This window comes from Mustela erminea, chromosome 9, assembly GCF_009829155.1.
Source record: "Mustela erminea isolate mMusErm1 chromosome 9, mMusErm1.Pri, whole genome shotgun sequence".
In the NCBI taxonomy this organism is placed as follows: domain Eukaryota; kingdom Metazoa; phylum Chordata; class Mammalia; order Carnivora; family Mustelidae; genus Mustela; species Mustela erminea.
In genome coordinates this window covers 68,689,834-68,709,595 of record NC_045622.1, presented here as the reverse complement: position 1 = coordinate 68,709,595, position 19,762 = coordinate 68,689,834, and the positions used below count along the sequence as shown (strand labels likewise).

General features: G+C 37.7%; 1 protein-coding gene across 3 annotated transcripts in view; it reads left to right on the top strand.

Moving 5' to 3' along the window:
• The window catches only part of RRAS2 (RAS related 2), a 72,377-nt gene that overhangs the window by 28,200 nt on the left and 24,415 nt on the right, over positions 1-19,762 (top strand). Inside the window, exon 1 of one of the 3 annotated variants that reach the window (XM_032359340.1) lies at positions 11,570-11,588. The exons of the other annotated variants lie outside the window; for them this stretch is intronic. The gene's annotated coding sequence lies outside the window, so the exon portion shown is untranslated. Of the gene's footprint in view, positions 1-11,569; positions 11,589-19,762 lie in introns of those variants that run through there. 3 annotated transcript variants of the gene reach the window in all.

Here is a 19,762-nt window from a genome sequence, read left to right as displayed (position 1 = left end):
GAATTTTTAAACTTTTTTTTTGTTTTTTTTTAAAGATTTTATTTATTTATTTGACAGAGAGAGATCACAGGTAGGTAGAGAGACTGGCAGAGAGAGAGAGAGAGAGAGAGAGAGCGGGAAGCAGGCTCCCTGCTGAGCAGAGAGCCCGATGTGGGACTCGATCCCAGGACCCTGAGATCATGACCCGAGCCGAAGGCAGCGGCTTAACCCACTGAGCCACCCAGGCGCCCCTAAACTTTTAAAATAACAAAATAGTGAAGATCAAAATGAATGCAGTAGACGTCCTTGTTTGCTACTGCTTTTTTCCCCCCTGACATCATATGAAATATAAATTTTTCGTAATGTTAAGTATTCTTAATTAACATATCCTATTAGTGTTTTTATTGAATGTTATTATTAGCAATGTAATTTTATCAGATGCTCCTTTTGCATCTGTAGAAAAGGATCCTATTTGTTTTTGCTAATATCATTATTAGTGATATCCCTTGATGTTGAAGTGGTAAGATATACCTAGGATATGCATCGCTTCAGTAGGATGTATTAGTACACTGAGGAATTTTATATACTGTTGTTTCACTTGGTAAGCTTCTGGTTTATTTTATTAAATTGTATGGGTATTGTTTTATTTCCATTTTCTGGATACATAAAACCTGTGATCAAGGTCATATTTGTCTTGTAGCATGAATGGGATGGTGTGTTCATCTTCACGTTCTTCGAGTGTTTTAAATTTTGCATTTAAAAAATCTGAACTTAACCACTGTTGTCATTAATCCAGATACTCATTTTGTTCATAGTTCTTACTTAGACAGTGTTGTCCATTTTATCTTCTGTTAATTTAGGTTTTTATTTCTTGAGATAACATCTTTGTGTGTAATTATGTGTTTTTCTTTTTTTTTTTTTTTAAATTCTGTGTAAAAATATTACCATAGTGAAGCTTCTCAGTTTTATTATATGGCTGTACATAGAGTATCTTATTTTTGGTACAGCCTCTTTCCCTTGAATATATATATTATCTGAACTTTTTTTTGAGGACTACCACTTGCCAATATACTGCCTCTTTTTCAGGGAATCTAAGATGATGAAGCCATTCCTGCCCAGTGCTCCTCATTTATATTTTCTAGAATGGTCCCCACCCTTGTCCCAAAGTGCCAGCTCTTAAACTGTCAGTGCTATCAATTGATAGATCTTTGTATTTGTCCTTAATTATTATGTTCTATTTTCTTTTGGGTTTAATAGTTTTCTAAAATCTTGTATTTTGTTACTTTGTTTTTCTCTTTTGATGAACACATTCAGAATTATGATTTCACCTCTGAATACTGCATTAGTCATTTAGTATTTGTAGAAATCCCGTTTTAATTTTGTGAATTAAAATTTTTTCTCATTTGAATTGTTTATTATAGTATATAGTTGAAATTTAAGTTTTGGTTGATTTCTGCCTTTTTGTTCTGTTTTTAGCATTGTGGCTAGGGATCTGGAATTTCTGGACATCGGAGAAGGTATATTTCTTTTCTTTGGTGCAGGGAGAGATCCAAGTGTTGAGGGGCCCAAAGCTTGTGTAGTTTTGGTGTCCCTCTTTAAGAGGGAACACAGAATTGTGTACACAGATGAATATTTGTTTAGAATGAGAAAAGAAGTCATTTGTATAACCGAAGGGCCTCAGGGCCCAATCTTCATTCATTTTGTGGCACATCTGCCTATGCTTTAAAGTATAAAATTTGGTTTAGGTCCATTGAAACTTCATTAATCTTATGTGCTTTGTGTCCTGCACTTTTGACTACATGCTGTAGATAATATTTTTTTCCAGCTTTTGGTGCCTCTAATAGTTTTTGTGTTGATACTTTCTGTTGCCTAAATAATACCGTTTACATTGTTGCGTATTGGCATTTAAAAATCTCTCTATAGCTGTTGTCCAATAAATTTTACCATGTTTGATATTGATGTTTTCATACTTGCATTCCTCTGTTGACTAAATTTGATGCATTTTTTTCCTCACTCTTTTGTTGTTTTATAAGCACTGCATTGTTACATTTTATTTAAAAAGAAATCCTGTAATTCTTTTGTAATAAAGCCACTTAAGGGGATCATGATTAGTAGTTTGGCTTCTTTGTATTTTTCCTTACTTGCTTTCTCATGTTTGACTTGTGTTTTAGTCCCTTCATTTCATGGTGACTTTTAAGGAGTGGCATTTATTTTCATTACCTGTAGTGTGGGTGGGGAGTAAGTCAAGCTTTCGCCTTGAGGTTTTTTTTTTTTTCAACTCGCATGAGTTGTGGTTGTGGGCAAGAAGTATGTATGAATCTATGAAGAGCTAGTTGGAAGACATTGAAAGTATGTAATGCACATTTTCTTTTTCCCTAAAGCATTTAGAGATTTGTTAAGTAGGGGAGAATTTATGTTGTCTAGGTTTTATTGTATGACTTCGTATTGTCACAGTTCTGTAGCAGTTTCACTGATGACTTCAGAATGAAATCAACTGAGAATTGATAAGATAATCAGTATTTTCCCAGAGTAAAATTTTAATCCTCATAGCCTTCTGGGTTTTTTTAGAGTGTGTGTGTGTGCGTTTGTGTGCGCGTTTGTGTGCGCACACGCTACTGCAGACTTAGTTTCCTTCGTTTGTTAGTGCAAATTAAAAGGCAGTTTTGGTAGTATTGATAAAAATGCTTCTGATGTGAACATAATACTTCTTGCCTCTTGTAATGTTAGTAATGGCAAGTTGTATTTATTTTTTAAGCACGTGGGAGGGGCATGAAACTAGTTTGCCTCCGTGGGACTCTCTTTCCCATTGGAATGAAAGCTAGATAGAATGATAATTTTTTCACTCTTAAACTCTGAAGAAGACAACTTCCTCTATTTTGCATTTTTGGGTGGTGGTTATAGCACTTGTTTTGAGGTTTGACCACCCTTTGTTCAGATATTTTTATTTTTACATATCACTTTGCGTTACACTTAGTGGTGTTTTAACTATTATAACAGCTTGTATAATGAAATTCATACATGCATATTATATCTTAAAACTACTGTTGTTTTGACTTAATCTGTATTGACTGGTTTATTCTGTTTATGCTTCATCTGAGTTTTTTTTCTTAAGCCAAGTGAATGCCTAGTTTTCCACATCTGAACAAAAAAGCCAAATCGTACTCTTAATAGATTTGCAATGTTTGTTTTCTCTGTTCAACATGTAAATTATTTAAGATACGACATGAGTTTCAACTGCTTGATTGCTCTGTGTCCCTACCCTCCCTCCCCCAAACACCCCATCAGAGGGATGGTCTTTTTTCTTTCTTTCTTTTTTTAAAATGAAATTTATATTTGCAGTTTGCTTTCATTGCTCCACTGCTGTACACTAAACATAAGTCTGGGTGGCACATGTTACAATGTCCTTTCAAATGCTCAGGATCCCATAGTAGTATAATATTTAGTCTCTGTAGGTAGATAGGACTGGTTGTTGGCCAAAAGCATCCAGTTAGCACTGTTGTGCCAAGAGTGAAGAGAAGGGAACAGCAAAGACTGATGGAGAGAGCCCCACATTCAAGAGCAATAATGACTGCCTACTTTTTATGGAGCAACATGACAGAAGTTTGAAGTCACATACTAAAAATGTAAGGGTTTGAGTGTTCAGAGGGTCTCAAACTGAAATTCAGGGCTCATTTGGAATCTGAAGTTAGGTGAGGGCAGCTGTGGGAAATAAGAAACAAGGTAGAGAAGGGGCAGTTTTGGGGGCTGCCAGTGTGCTCTAAACACAGGAGAGAACAGACATTTTGCCCTTGCTGGAAACTATATCCTAAATTGAACTGGAGCTCTGATTTTGTTACATGAGCGGGAATAAAGGTTTAGAGAACTTTTACCATTTCTTTCTATTTATTTATTTATCACCACTGTCAGAGGTCTAAATTGCTGAACAAATTTCAGGATCAGTGAAACTTGATAATTAAGAATTAAGCAACATGTAAAATAGTTAACAACTATATATTTCCTGGCACAGAAATTCAGCATGCAAAATGCTAGAAATTATGTAATGACAGCAACATTTTATTTTATTTATTTTTAGAAAAAGATTTTATTTGTTTGACAGAGAGAGCACAGTGACACAGAGAGAGTGTGCGTGCATACAAGCAGGGCGAGTGGCAGAGGGAGAAGCAGACTCCCTGCTGAGCAGAGAGCCCAATGCGGGGCTCAATCCCAGGACCCTGGGATCATGACCTGAGCCGGAGGCAGATGCTCAATGACTGAGCCAGCCAGGCACCCCTAACAGCAACATTTTAGAAGCTATATAACCTAATAGTTACTTGTAGATTTAAGCTGTTGCTCTTTCTTGTTTTGTGAGAAATAAATAAAGCATCAGGCATATACGCTGAGATTTTCAGATTTGTACATATTCTGTCGAAGCCTTCGCTACTATTTTTGGGTTGTATGCCATGAGGTAATAAGGTCATTTTTAGTGCTATTTAAGGAGAGAAAACCAAATTATGTTGGAGAGGATCTTATATGTTAATGTTTCGCTGGATGCTTTTCTTTAATATTCCCAGACAGAAAGTCTTAAATTTGAGGAATTAGACTGAGAGAAGCCTAATGAAATTCTAAATTCCATCCTCTCTCAAAATGGGATCAGTTGCTGTTCTTTCTCTAACCCCTACTCCATTCCATATTGCACAGTAGTATTTCATGCAAAAAATTATTTTACAAACCAAATCGAAGATACAGTGGAGGAAGAGACCATTGTACATATGGTCTCTTGTATGACAGCAAACAAAAATTTCTTTTATACACTAAAAACATGTGTTAACATTTCTATCAGAAAACCTAAAAATGTTATTCTGGTTCATATAGAAGACTTAAAGGAATAGAAAAGAACATGTATTCTTGGATTTGAAATTGCAAGCTCTTAACTATGTCAATTCTAAAAGTTCATCTATAAACTTAATGGCATTCTAAAATTTAAAAAAAGCTAAAAGGACTAAAAAATACTCCAGCGGTTACTCTGTTGTCAAGTATTAGTGTAAGTCATTTTGTAGATGATTTAGATGAAGCTGAGAGAAATCAATAACCTCTCTAAGGTCACAAAGCTAGAAGTGATGGAAGCAAGGCTTCATGACAAGATGAGTTTGAGGGCTCAGACCTAAGAATAATATTTGGTAAGCACTTATATCATTAAACATTACTATTCGAAACAAAGCACTGTTTTTTTTCTGGTAGGATAACATCTAAATATGTTTAGAAAATAAGACTGTGAGACTTTTCTAGAGAGTTTCTAGAGATAGTACATGCTGTATTTACAGATTTATAGGTCCTTTATAATTCCCTCTGCCCATTTTCATTTTTCTTGTCTACATAAGCAGTTGTTCCATCACCTTTTATTGATTAGTCCATCTTTCCCCCATGATCTGCTCTTCTTTATATGTTGGATTTTTTTTGGCCATCTATTCAGTTCCGTTAGTCTTTTTGCCTATTCCTGTGTCAGTTCCATTCTGTCTTCATTTTGTAAATGGCTAGGATAAGCCTCACTGCTGTGTTCATTCAATAAAAATACCATTGAACAAATATTTGTGGCCAGGACTATGTACTAGGAACTGTGTAACTTCTGGCAGAACAGCACTGAACAAAACAATTCTTATGGAGCTTACTCTTGTAAAGAATTTCTTGGGTATTTTTCCTGTTCATAAATTTTATAACTATCAGGTTTTTCTGGTTCTGTTGAGTTCAGTGACAAATCCAAAAGCTTTTTAATTTTATTTTTATTTATTTTAGAGATAGAGAGTAGGGGAAGGAGAGGGATAAGCAGACTCTGTGCTGAGTGTAGAGCCCAGTGTGGGGCTGGATCCCAGGACCCTGAGATCACAAACCAAGAGTCAGATGCTCAGCCAACTGAGGCACCCAGGCATCCCAACTTTTTTATTTTAAATTGTATCATAATAAGGAAATTGACCTTTTTGACAATTCTGTCCATGAACATACATATGTCAGGTCATACGTCTTTGGCCTTTATTTAAAGCTTTATAGTTTCTTTCCATAAAGGTCTAGAATATATTTTATTAGATTTACTCCTAGTTACCATATATTTGCTGCAAATGGTATCGTCTGTTTGACTTAAGTTTTATAATAGCTTATATGCAGAAATGGCCTTTTTTGGGAGGGAAGTCTAGGAGTTCTATAGATTTTGGTATCCAAACACCTTGTAGAACTCTGTTTCCAGAATATTATGTGTATTTTGTAGGATTTTCTGTATTAATAAATATATCATCAAATAATTTTTCAACTCTTACTTACTGTGTTGGTTAGGACTTTCAAATTTAATGTATAAACATGGTAATGGTGGACATTCTTTTTTTGTTCTTGATTTTAGAGTTTCACTGTTAAAAAAATGATGTCTGCAGGTTTTTAGTTCCCTTCTAGTCCCACTTGCTATGAATTTTTAAGATGTGACATTTTCTCATGCTTTTCCTGTTATCTCTTATGATGATGTTATTTTTCCTTTAATCTGCTCATACGGTGAATTATAATTTCAAAAAAAAAAGTCTGTGTATCCTTGTATTCCTGGATTCCTGAAATACATTGGTCATAATGTATATTTTTGTTTATATACTCTTGGGTTTTGTTTGCTAATGTTTTATTTATGGGCTTTTGGTTTTTTTGCATCTATATTTTAGTGAAGTTGGCCTGTAATTTTCATTTTTTCTAATGTCCTTGTCTGATTTTGATACCAAGGTTATACTGGCCTCATGAGTTGGGGAGTGTTCCCTCCTTTCCTGTTCTCTGGAAGAATCTGTAATACTGGAATTACCTGCTCCTTGAAAGCTAGGCAGAACTGGCTCTTACCACTTCTGGGCCTGGTAGTATTTGTGTAGCAAGGTTCTTTTGTTTCCTAGTTTTTTCTTTCATACTGGTCCTGGGGCTATTCAGGCATTCTATTTATGCTGTCTCCAAACATGGGTGAACTTAAATAGGAGTAGGGAGGAGTTATTGATAAGAAAACACAGGAAAGGCAGAACTTTAGGAATGAGTCAGAGTTTCAATTGGGGACTACACTTTGGGCCAGAAACAAGTTGGGGGTGGGTGGATGGGGAAGAATTTAAATCTGAGATTTTTGCTCATTAAGAAGAATCCCTTCAACCAGGCTGATGTGGGCATAGGTGAGCTAATGTGGTCTTAGGAAGTTGACAGCACCCCCCACTCTCCCTACTCCCACTTATGCCTGAGTGATGGAGCAAATGTGCACTAACAGAACACAAGACACGGTAGAAGTAAGAAACAGATTTAGGTTCCATCCCTGCACCATGTGGGGACTTGAGAGATTTTGGCATTTTTGGATCATTCTTCAGAATGTAATTGTGGAGAATAAGGGACTTCATTGCCATCCTTGTAGAGTTTCCTACCCCATTCCACCACCTTCCCATGAAGGAAAGTGTATTGAGACAGTATGGAATTTGCTTCCAGTTAGTCATACTAGCAGAAGAGGTGAGATGGTGTGGACATTCCCCAGAGGTTTATAAGTAGTGACCTGCCTTTAGTTCTTTTCAGTTTCTCTTTTATCGTTCTGTTACTATGAAGATTAACTTGTATTTTCACCATTTTCCCATTATTTTATATCTGTTTCTTTTCATAGCTGCTTTTAGGGTCTTGAAAAATAGATTTTGAAGTAAGACTTAAATTATTTAATATTTTTACTTTTGTCAATCCATGTTATTTTATATAAACACAGTATATTTAGTGCCTTTCAGAAAAATTCCTTTTCTCTGCTTTTTATCTTCAGCTATTCTTAGCTAATGTTTTTTACATGAGTTTTTCTGTAAGCAACAAAAAATTGATAAAGGCAAATCTCTGGGCCAACCTGAGGTTTAACTTTGGAGACTAAGTATTAATGAGTTTTTACAGAAAAAAATTTTTCTTCACCTTTGTTTATAGATTGAAATTAGTGACATGAGTAAGTCAGTGAGAGTTGCTTGATGAAGTCCATTTAAAATTTTTGACTTAATTTCCAGTGTTAGAGTCCTATGACCTGACTTTAAGTAGACAGCTTGTGACTCTAGACAAGCATGCAGTCATTCTAGGTATATTGCTGCTTAAGAAAACGACTTTACAAAATGTGTTAGAACATGGGAAAATAAGATCTTGCTCTCTTGTGGTTTTACAGGGTGCCAGAGGTTTGGTTGCTTCTATGTTTCACTCAGTTGCTTTCTGTTCAATGAGTAGGATCACCACCATGCCTCACAACTTTGCAGACTCACTGCAGAGGAAATAGCAAGAGGTAAAATGACCTCAAATGAATGTGGCTTTTTTGTGGGATGGAGTGAGTAGACAGTGCTACAACTAAATAAACAAATTATGCAGGAAGACCTTAACTCATCTTTATATTCATTTTTCACTGTGACTCCCTGCCCCCATCATTCCTTGTTCTTTAAACATTTGTACAGTGTTAGTTTGTTGTAAATATGTAATGTGATTACAGTTGAGTTGTTTAGTATTTTTACAATATTTCCCTAGTAAGCTCTTTCTTTTCCTCATTTGTGCTGACAGCTTCCTTATTGTGAGTGCCTTAAGGTAAGAGATCTTAAGACTCAGTGTTGGTTCATCTTGTCATGTTGGATTCTCTTTATCCTGCAAGTTTTCATTACACAATCATTTTGTACTTGGAAAAATAAAACTGGTATTTGTAGCTCTCTACCATAAGTCTTGGGTAGCATCATGATCTTTTATCAGTTCAGTATTGGGTGCTAGAGATTTTGATAACAGTTTAAAGGGGAAGGAGAAATCATTATGTATGGTAAACTTGGAGTTATCTGTGCTCTTAGACGGCAGAAGGGAATCTGGGTAGTTTTGTATCTGTGTTTATTGCAATGCCCATCATACATCCCCAGGAAACGCTTTGCCTACTGGCCAGCTTATTATCAGTGTCAGGATTGACAGAGATGTATGGAGATGGGTTGAGGTCTGGACCTTTAACTCCATAAATACAGAGAAAATAGAAGCGATACATTTATTTTGTTTTCTGAAGGTAGCTCTCAGTGTAGTGTAGTGGTTTTGGGCACAGAATTGAGCCAGACTGCATGGAATCAGTCTCTACCGCTTATTGCCTGTGGTTTTGGGCAAGTTACTTAATCTCTTCTGTCTCCTTTTCCTCACCTGTAAGATGGAGACAATAACAAGAGTGCTTACCTCCTTCATGGGCTTTTTGTGAGGTTTCAGTAACTAATGTGTGTAAAGTACTTAGTGCCTGGCACATGGTAAATATAAATTCTGTAGAGGTATTGTTGCCAAGTCAAATACATGTGACTAAACATCTACCTGATGTACGTGTCCCTGAGGAGTTCAGTGTGTAAAACTCAATTTTTCTGCAAGTCTGATTTGTAGTTAAATTTGAATAGCTTCAGAAGTGGGGACTGAGAGAATCAATAAGGTATCTGTGTTTGGGTTATCTTTACTGTACACTGTCTGCCTTCCTCAGGAACTATTTCTTTTGTCTAACCTGTTCCATGGCGCGGCTGAGTTGAGCTCTTTTGCAGTGACCACAGCAGGGAAACTTGTCTTGGGAGATTGGGTGAGGGGCACACATTCCCCCCCCCCCCCCCGCCCCCCCGCCCCCCGCCTCCGCTAGGTACATAGGTCCTGCTGTGAAACAAGGGTTTTGCTTCTCTTTTAAGAGCACCTAACTGAACAGATGCCATCTCATCCCTGGGCACTGTAGTGTTACAAGAAGTGAACATCCAAAATAGGATTTATTAAGATAGTGATTTATTCACTCAACAAATATTTCTATAGGCTAGACTTCCTGCACAAAGCCTCTGGTTTAGAAGCATCTTCTTCTGAATTACTATTTTTTTGTTATTTTATTGGTTTAAAATTGTCTGTCTTATTTATAAATAGTTCTGTGATTATGAGACTCTTGTGTTTTCACACCCTTCACAATAAATCCAATGTTTATTTGAAAGGTAGAGTTGGCCTAAATGCCCTTTATCTTGCCCTTAAGTACTTGAATTATCAGTCTTGCAAAATCCAGATGGAATCGTAGTGCTAGAAGAAACATTATTGAGTGGCTCTGGTTGTTTTCCTTGAGTTAAGTAAGCTTTTACAGGTGGGTGATTAGAAAAGTCTTATCTGGGATCATAATTAGTATTTTTCTGGAAATGACTGCCATGTACATTTTTAATATAGACTTTATTTAAGAAAAGTTTTAAATTTATGGAAAAATTGAGAAGATAAAAACAAAGTCCCATGGAGTACCTGGGGTGGCTCAGTTGGTTAAGCACCTGCTCAGGTCATGATCCCAGGATCCTGAGGCTGAGATTTGCTTCTCCCTCTGCCTCTCCCCTCTGGCTTTTGCTTGTGCTGGTGTGTCCTCTCTCTCAAAAATAAATAAAAAAAACAACAACAAAGTTTCCATATGTCCAGCATCGAGTTTCCCTGTTACTAACCTCTGATATTTTATGGTACACTTGTTATAATTAATGAACCAATATTGACACTTTTTTATTAGCTAAAGTTCATACTTTATTCAAGTTTCTGTGGTACCTAGTACCTCTTTTCTGTTCTGGGATTCCATCCGGATACCACATTACATTTAGTTGTCACATTTCCTTAGGCTCCTCTTTGCTGACTTTCTTTGTTTTTGGTGGCCCTGACCGTTTTGAGGAGAATTTATGAAGCATTTTGTAGAATGTCCCTTTATCAGAATTTGATGCGTTTCTTATGACTAGACTGGAGGTAAAGGTTTTTGGGAGGAAGACAGAGAGGTACAGTGCCATGCTCATCGCATCACATCACATCACATCAAGGGTGTACATTGTCAGCACGATTCTTACTGTTGATGTTGAGCATGGTCATCTGGCTGAGGTGGTGTGTGTGGTTTCCCTACTATAAAGCTCCTACCTCTTTTCCTGCCATGTTCCATACTGTATTCTTTGGAAGGAAGTCATTGTCTGCAGCCCACATGGAAAGAGTGGGGATGCCGTGTAATTTTGAGTAAACATATCTAAATGGCGGAACCGTTTAAAAATGTCCCTAGAGGTAGTGAAATTTTTGTTTTCAACAAAAACATCACTGCTTAACCTGCATTTGAGAGATTTGGTTTGGCAAAAATTTTCATTATCAGTGTTTTAATCTTCACTGTTGTGTGGCAGCTATTGGATATTCCTCTTTGCCTGCTTTTTGTGCCATCTATTTGATTACTTATTTTTGAAAAATAAAATGAAAGTGAAATGGGGGAGATTATTCAAAAACTCTTGAATAAAATCTGTTAGTATTTCGATCTCTACCTATTGCTTTTTCTTCCTTAAAAATATTATTTCTAAAATTGAGGGCTTGCTTGATATGTAAATTATGATTAGAGACCAGAACAGTTTAGGACCCAAAATGATCAAGGGAAAGCACCTTGTCGGAAACCCCCATGACAATAGCCTCTCCTTGTAGTTCCCATTTGTGTGTTTCAATTATAAGGCTTATGTTAAAATTAGATCAGAATTTCCATTGTAAACTCTCAATTTCATAGTTGTGTAACTGCCATACAAACTTGATTGTAAACAAAGGCCTGTAATGATGGGCCTTATTTGAGCAATTAAGGTGAGAAATTGTGAGGACTAAATTTGATTCTAAAGGTGAGTATAAAGATTTTTTTCTTACGATTTCCCAAAATTTCTATAATGGGGACATAGTTATTTTATAATTAAAAGACTAAACTAAAAATAATATGACTAATTTGTTATAGTCTTGAGAGTTTATTATTATATGAATTTATATATATTTCTCTTTGGTAATTTTGATAATTTCTTTTTGACTACTTTCCTCAAACTTTAGAAACTTGGAACCATTAAAATCCATTTACCGGGCGCCTGGGTGACTCAGTGGGTTAAAGCCTCTGCCTTCGGCTCAGGTCATGATCCCAGGGTCCTGGGATCAAGGCGTGCATTGGGCTTTCTGCTCAGCTGGGAGCCTGCTTCCTCCTCTCTGTCTGCCTGCTTCTCTGCCTACTTCTGATCTCCGTCTGTCAAATAAATAAATAAAGTCTTAAAAAAAATTCATTTATCTTCTGTGACTATGTGTGTATGGGTTTTTTTTTTTTTTAAACTAACAACAGAAGCTGTTACTTTGTGATCTATGTATATCTCCTTGTAATAAATTGTAATGCTGGTACTGTGAAGGCAGCTCAGTTTTTGAGTTCTAATAGTTTGTGAATAGAAAAAGATCTGTTTTATCCTCCATTTTTCTTGGGCTGTAAACTACATACAAAAAATTATTTGCAAGAAGGGAGAGTTCAAATTTTATAGGTGAATGTATTAGATTCCTAGGTCTTCAATAACAAATTACCACAAATGTTGTAGCTTTAAACAACAGAAATATATTCTCTCACAGTTCAGGGGGCCAAAACCTTAAAGTCAGGCTAGTGATAGAGTTGGTTTCTTCCGGAGGCTCGGAGGGAGAATCCCCTTCCATGCTTATCTCCCAGCTTCTGGTGATTATTGGTAGCCCTTGGTCTTCCTTGGCTTGTGGACCCATCGCTCTGATCGGTCTTTGCCTTCATGTGGTTTGCTCTCTGGGTCTTGTCTGTGTTTGTGTGTCTCAAATCTTCTACTTTTTTTTCTTATGAAGATAGAACCATTTGACTTAAGTCTAGCATGATCTATCTGGAGATCCTTAACTTAATTGTACCTGCAAAGACCTTATTTCCAAATAAGGTCACATCACAACTACCAGGGTGTTAGAAGTTAGGCATCTTTCTGGGTGCCACAGTTCACAACCTATGGCAGTGAGTAAAACCTTTTCTTGAATTTGCTAATGAGCACTGTAAAAGTATTCTTACTGAAGGGAAGAATAGTATCTGACCTATGTACATAGAAATGTGATTCAAAATTTAGTTACATGTTTGTTTTTTCTTCCTGTGGTTTGCAATTGATGTGGCGTATGTACTGTGAAATTAGGCTGTGCGCATATAGACAAGCTATAATTTGGGACTTTAAATGGCGTGAGCAGAGTCTTAAATTCTATGAACACATGTCTTTTAGCTCTTGTCTTTTAAAATCTACATATTTGGGATTTTTGTAAGATGGTTGTTTATATGCTTCCTTTTGATATGAGCCATGTTTATCTCCACTTAAAGGAGTTTAAACTTATCCACTGATCTAGTCTGATTTGAAGGAAGGATTTCATAGAAAGAATTGCTGGGTGGATAAATGAGGTTAAACAATCAGAAGAAGAGTAGTCTTGGGTGAGAGGAGACAGAGTCACTTTCTGAAAAGTGCTGGCCCATCCTTCTGGCATGTGGTTTGGAGAGAACTTCTGGTGAGAGCATTCTCCTCCCACCTTGAGATGAAAGCCGTGAGAAATTTAGTTCTTATTATTAGGATAAGAGGGTCAGTAAGCTCCCCGCCCCCCCGCCCCGCCCCGCAAGTTCAGTCATGCTGTAGACCCATGGCTACAGTATTTGGTAATGTAATTTTAAAAAAACAAGCCCCTTCTTCTAGTCATTCACTATCCACAGGAGTCTGTTTTGTTTTATAGTACTTATTTCAAAAATTGTCATCTTGGGACCTCCGGGGTGGCTCAGTCGGTTGAGCGTCTGACTCTTGATTTCAGTCATGATCTCAGGATTGTAAGTTCAGGCCTGCTCGGGATTCTCTCTCTCCCTCTGCCTCTCACCTCCCTCTCTCTCAAAAAATAAACTGTCATCTTTATTCTGCTTGCTCTGTATTGTCTCCGCTACTGAGTTGTAAGCTCCACAAGCTCCAGGAGCACATCAGTTTTATTCTCACTTAGGACTGTACCAACTCTATGCAGTAAATACTCAACACATATTTGTTGAATGAATGAACTTAATAGACCATGGGTACTCTTCAGATCCATATTACAGTGTTAATATTCTTCATTTATATCTTCCTATGAAATGATAAAGCACATTAAAAAATATATTGCTGAAATAACTTTCAAGTATAATTGACCTACATTTTCCTAAATATGTTTGAAGTGCTTTCACTTTTTTTTTCCTCCTTGAATCAATAGAAATCTTTTGCCACAACATCTTAAAGGGGGTCGTAAGCAAAGTGTACATACACCCTGCTTTGATTGCCACTGTGGGGTGGTTCTTGGCTAATCCCAGTGAAAGGAAGTATCAGAAAGAAGACGTCTTCCCTTGCATAGCAAGACTGGGAAAGGAAGGCAATAGCCAGTATAGAATAAGATCAGAGCATCAAACTCTGCCGTGCTTTTTATTTTATTTAGAATAAAATCCAAGTCCTTAACCATGGCCTACAAGGCTTTGACTGCCTCTGTTAACTTTCTGAACTCATGTGCTGTTTTCCCTGTCATTCATTCTGTTGTAGGCACACTCGCCTCCTTGCTGTTCCTCAGACATGTCACCCACTTTCCCATCTTACTACCTTTAACGGAATTCTCTCTGCCTGCGGTGATCTTCCCCCATGTAACAGCATGGCTGACTTCCTTCCACCGATCTAGGATTTTATTCTGAAATGTCACATTGCCAGCGAAGCCCTTCATGGCTCTCTTATGCAATATCACATTCTCCTTGCTGGTTCCTGCTGCTGTCAGCCCCCTTCATTTTCCTTTAGAGTTCACATACCCTTTCCTATATCTGTTTTGCTTATTTATATGTTGATGGTCAACCTTCACAAAACTGCCAGCCCCATGAGAGCTGAGATCTCATCCTCTGCTCTTGACACATCATAGTTGCTTGGTTAGCGTTTGTACATTGAGTGTGTCACTGAATGACCCTAAGCAGGATTCATGTGGAATTTTTTTTTTTTTTTTTTTTTTTTTTTTGAGATTTTGTCTTTTTGGCAGAGAGAGAAAGAGAGAGAGCGAGAGCAGTCACAAGCAGAAGGAATGGCTGGGAGAGGGAGAGGCAGGCTTCTAGCCGAGCCGGGAGCCTGATGTGGGGCTTGATTCTAGGACCCTGGGATCATGACCTGAGTCACTCAGGCACCCATCATGTGGAATTTTTTTTTTAAAGTTTAGTAAAATATGGACTGTGAAAATTACCAACCCCTTTACTTCCAGTTTTGCTCTAGCAGACCATTCATTCTCCGTTCTGTGAGATAAGGAACGAAGACAAGTTTTAGGATATTTGTAGGTAGCAGTGGATAGAAGGGAAATGAAATGAAAAGAGAAAGTAACCAGCCAGGCCCTGGGGAGCAAAAGTTACAGCTGGAAGCAAGTTGGTCAGCTACCTGCTTTATGGGGCAGCCTTTGTTTCTAAGTTTGGAAAGGAAGAAAAACAGGTCTTATTGATTGATTGATTAAAAAATATTTTCTTTATTTATTTGAGAGCAAGTGAGAGGGAGAGAGCACAAGCTGGGAGAGTGGCAGAGGGAGAGGGAGAAGCCTACTCCTCGCTGAGCAGGGAGCCAGATCCAAGGCTCGATCCCAGGACTCTGGAAGAATGACCTGAGCTGAAGGCAGACGCTTAACTGACTGAGCTACCCAGGTGCTCCAAGAGAACCAAACTTTTTTTTTTAAGAGAACTAAATTTTATTTTTTATTTTATTTATTTTTAAAGATTTTATTCATTTATTTGACAGAGATCACAAGTAGGCAGAGAGGCAGGCAGTGGGGGTGGGGCAGGCTCCCTGCTTAGCAGAGAGCCCGATGCGGGGCTTGATCCCAGGACCCTGAGATCATGATCTGAGCCGAAGGCAGTGGCTTAACCCACTGAGCCACCCAGGCGCCCGAGAACCAAATTTTAAATGCCTGTTTTGGGCTAAGCTGTGTACTGGGTACTCCAGTGTCATTTAATCTTTTTTTTTTTTTTTAAGTGTTATTTAATCTCCACAATAGCCCTTTCAAATGAGAATCACTGTGGCCATCTGATAGGTCAGGAAATTGAGATTTAAGATTTATTTAAGTAACCTTCCCAAGATTACATATCAGTTAAGTGAGATATCCAGGCCTGACAGATTCCAAAACCCATGTTTTTTCTTTTACTTCATTTATAATACGTGAAGGGGGATTCATTCTCTCTCTCTCTGTCTCTCTCTACACACACACACACACACACACACACACACACACACACACACATTTTACATTTCACATAGTACTGTAAAAACCTCACAAAATTTTTGGGTGTCTGATTTGACTCCTTGTAACAGACTTGTGAAGATAGCTAGAACCTCAGCTTCCCAGGTAATAGTACTTAGTGGTATGATTTGCTGCAAATTCTATAGCTAGAAACTAGTGGTAGCTAGAGCTGTAAGGATACCTTCCTGATTTTAAACCGTGATATTCTTTCTGTTATACCACACACATAAAACAAAGGAATTCTTTTCTTTCTTTTTTTTTTTTTTAAGATTTTTATTTATTTATTTGACAGAGATCACAAGTAGGCAGAAAGGCAGGCAGAGAGAGAGGAAGGGAAGCAGGCTCCCTGCCAAGCAGAGAGCCTGATGCGGGGCTCGATCCCAGGACCCTGGGATCATGAACTGAGCTGAAGGCAGAGGCTTTAACCCACTGAGCCACCCAGGTGCCCCAAAACAAAGGAATTTGTGATAGAACCTACAAATTCTGTTTGTTATAGAATAGGAGCTAAATATGTCCTAATGAAATTAGAAAGCTGGAGTCTTAAAAGATCAGACAGAGCAAATTCCTCATTTACCCTAGGAGCCAAGAAGGAGGTTGACTCCTCCAGGGGCACTTACCTGGTTGTTGCAGAGCTGGGACTAGACTCCAGGCTTCTTCAGACTCACATGCTCAGCTTTTATTACTAAAGAGTTTGTGTTGAATCCACCTAGTATTTCCCCTTGATTCACATGTTTCAGGTTTCAAAACCAACAAAAAATTTCCCTCCTACTCCTGTCTCACAACTTCCAGGTTGGATTCTTCCCATAGGTAATGATACCTTCCAGAGATACTTTATGCGCAATAAAGCAAATAGGTAAAGTGTGTTTATTTAACAACATATCTTGCAGATTCCTCTATATTATCAGTACATGAAGTCATTCTTTTCTTTAATAGCAGCATTCATATTGAATGAGTGCTTCATAATTTAAGCAGTCATTTACTGAAGGACGTTTAAGTTGTTTCCAGTCTTTTAGATTAAAAAAAAATTCAATAATCAATGACCTTGCACATGTCATTTCTTATATGTACAGATGTGTTGGTAGGATACATTTCTAGAAGTGAAATTGCTAGATCAAAGAGCATATGTTTCTTATATTACCATCCTTAGACCTTTATTCTTTTATATATGTGTATATAAAATGTATATATATATATATTTTAGGCCTTTATTCTTAATGTAGAAATGGAGTGTTTTCATATTGAATGAAAGACCTTTTAATTGCTTTTTCTGTTTGGCAATAGCAGTTTATAATTTTAAAAATAAGTTACTTTAAGAGTGACAGAATTTATTTTTTAAACTGGTGCATGTTGTATGCTTTGATGTTAATATGACAGATTAAAGAAAGTGTAATGGGAGCAGTATTGCTTTGGAGTCAGACCTGAATTTGGATCTGTGTTCTACCAGTCTACTGACTTTGTGACATTTGGCAAGTAATGGAACCGCTAAGCCTCAGTGATCTCATCTAGAGCAACAATACCAGCCTTATGGAATTGTTGTCTAAAGCTACTGTATTTCATTAATTCTAAGAAAACATTTTTCCTCTACATTCTAGTATCTTTGACATTGAGAGGCTCATAGTCAAAGACATGCTGTAGTTGTTTTGGTGGTGGTGGTGTTGTTTTTCCCTTCCTTTCTTGGCATATGAGATAATGTTGGTCTTAAAATCAATGGCATCTTATTGGATTTGATGAAGTAGGGTGATGCCACAAACTGGCACAGGGGAACTGTGCTAGGGCATGGTACAGGCAGAGGAAGTTCAGTGTGATGAGGAAAGTTCAGGCTTGTGGTGGGCTGGTTGGGTGTTAGTGGAGTGGGTATAATGGAAGTTTTGTTCTAGGCAGCAGTCAGCGCAGCAGAACCATCACAAAGTAAAAGGATAGTGTAGTTGGTGATGGAGCACAAGGGCAGATATTACCCACAAATCTGGGTATATAGAAGTTGGAATTAAGGCAGATTGTTGGTGGGTAACAGGACTTTGGCCCAGGGTAGAGGTTAAGGAACTGTGTGCTAATTCATAGCGGGAAGACTTTGAAGTAGTGGGGCTATGGGAAAAAATTTTGCAAATAATGCATGTACATCATACATATATATACATATACATCTCATATATATATATATATATATATATATATATATATATATACACACATAAAAGATTATATTTTTCAGAGAGAGAGAGTGTGTGCACACGCATGCGTGAGCAGGGGAAGCAGCAGGCAGAGGGAGAGGCAGGCTCCCCACTGAGCAAGGAGCCCTATGTAGAATACGATCCCAGAACCCTGGGATCCTGACCAGAGCTGAAGGCAGGCAGACACTTAACTGACTGAGCCACCCAGGTGTCCCTTTATCTAGAATATATAAAGAACTCTTAAACTGAACAGTAAAAAGACAATGCAGTTTAAAAGGGGGCAAAGATTTGGACAGACATTTCTCCCAAGAAGGTCCACAAATGGCCAGTAAGTATGTGAAAATATACTCAACATCCCATTACGGAAATTTCAGTCAGAACTGCAAGGAGGGGCACCTGGGTGGCTCATTTGATAGAGCATATGAATCTTGATCTCAGGATTATAAATTTGAGCCCCAGATTGGGTGTAGAGGTTACAAAAAAATTATTAAAAAAATTTTTAAGGAGATATTACTGTACATCCACTAGGATGACTAGAATCAAAAAGACACATGTTCTGTGACAAGTATTGGTGAAGATACTAAGAAGTTAGACCCCTCAGACACTGCTGATGGGAATGTAAAATGGCATACCTACTTCGGAAGAGAGTTTGGCAGTACTTCAAGTTAACGGTATGACCCAGCAATTCCAGTTCTAGAAATGTACCCGAGAAAAGTGAAAAGATATGTTCACCCAAAAGATTGTACATGAATGTTCATGGCAGCATCATTTATAATAGTCAAAATGTAAAAAAATTCCAATGTCCATTATCCAATGGATGGGTAAATATGGTATGATCTATTCATATGGCGATGCACCACAGCAGAAGAATGAGAAGTGAAGTACTGATGTGTGCTGTGACGTGGATGGATGTTTAAAACATATGCTAATAAGTAAAAGAGGCCAGACACAAAAAGACCAGATATTACATGATTGGATTTATATGAAATGTCCTGAGCAGGCATGTTGATAGAGACAGAAAGTAGATTGATTGTTGGTTTAGTGGCCCTAAGGTTGGGAGGGGATGGAGGGAAGGGAAATGCCTGCTGAGGGTTGTGGATTCCTTTTGGGGTTGATGAAAATGTTCCAGAATTAGAGCTTGATGACCGTTTCACGACCTTGTGAATTACTAAAAACTGTTGACCAGTGTACTTTAAATGGGTGAATTTTCTGGTATGTGAATTATATTCCAGTAATGCTCTTAAAAACAAAAAGTGGCCCTAGTTCTAGGAATGGCCTGGATTACGTATGTAGCAGATTATCTGTATAAGAAAAGAGTTAAGGGTAGAAGCAGCCCGTTATAAGAGCAGGAATGCATGTTGATTGGGAAAGTCCTGAGAAGAGGGAGGAAAGATGGTGATGTCTGGGTTGGGAATAAAACAGTAGCAGTTATCAGCTACTGTTACTGTCCTGCCAAGGTTAGATGAGTAAGAACTAACAATGCTGAAACTCTTGACTGTGGATCTTGTAATGCTTGAAAATGCTTCCTGCCTAAATCCGTATTGGCCCTGAGGTCTTTCTGGTGGGGACCCCCA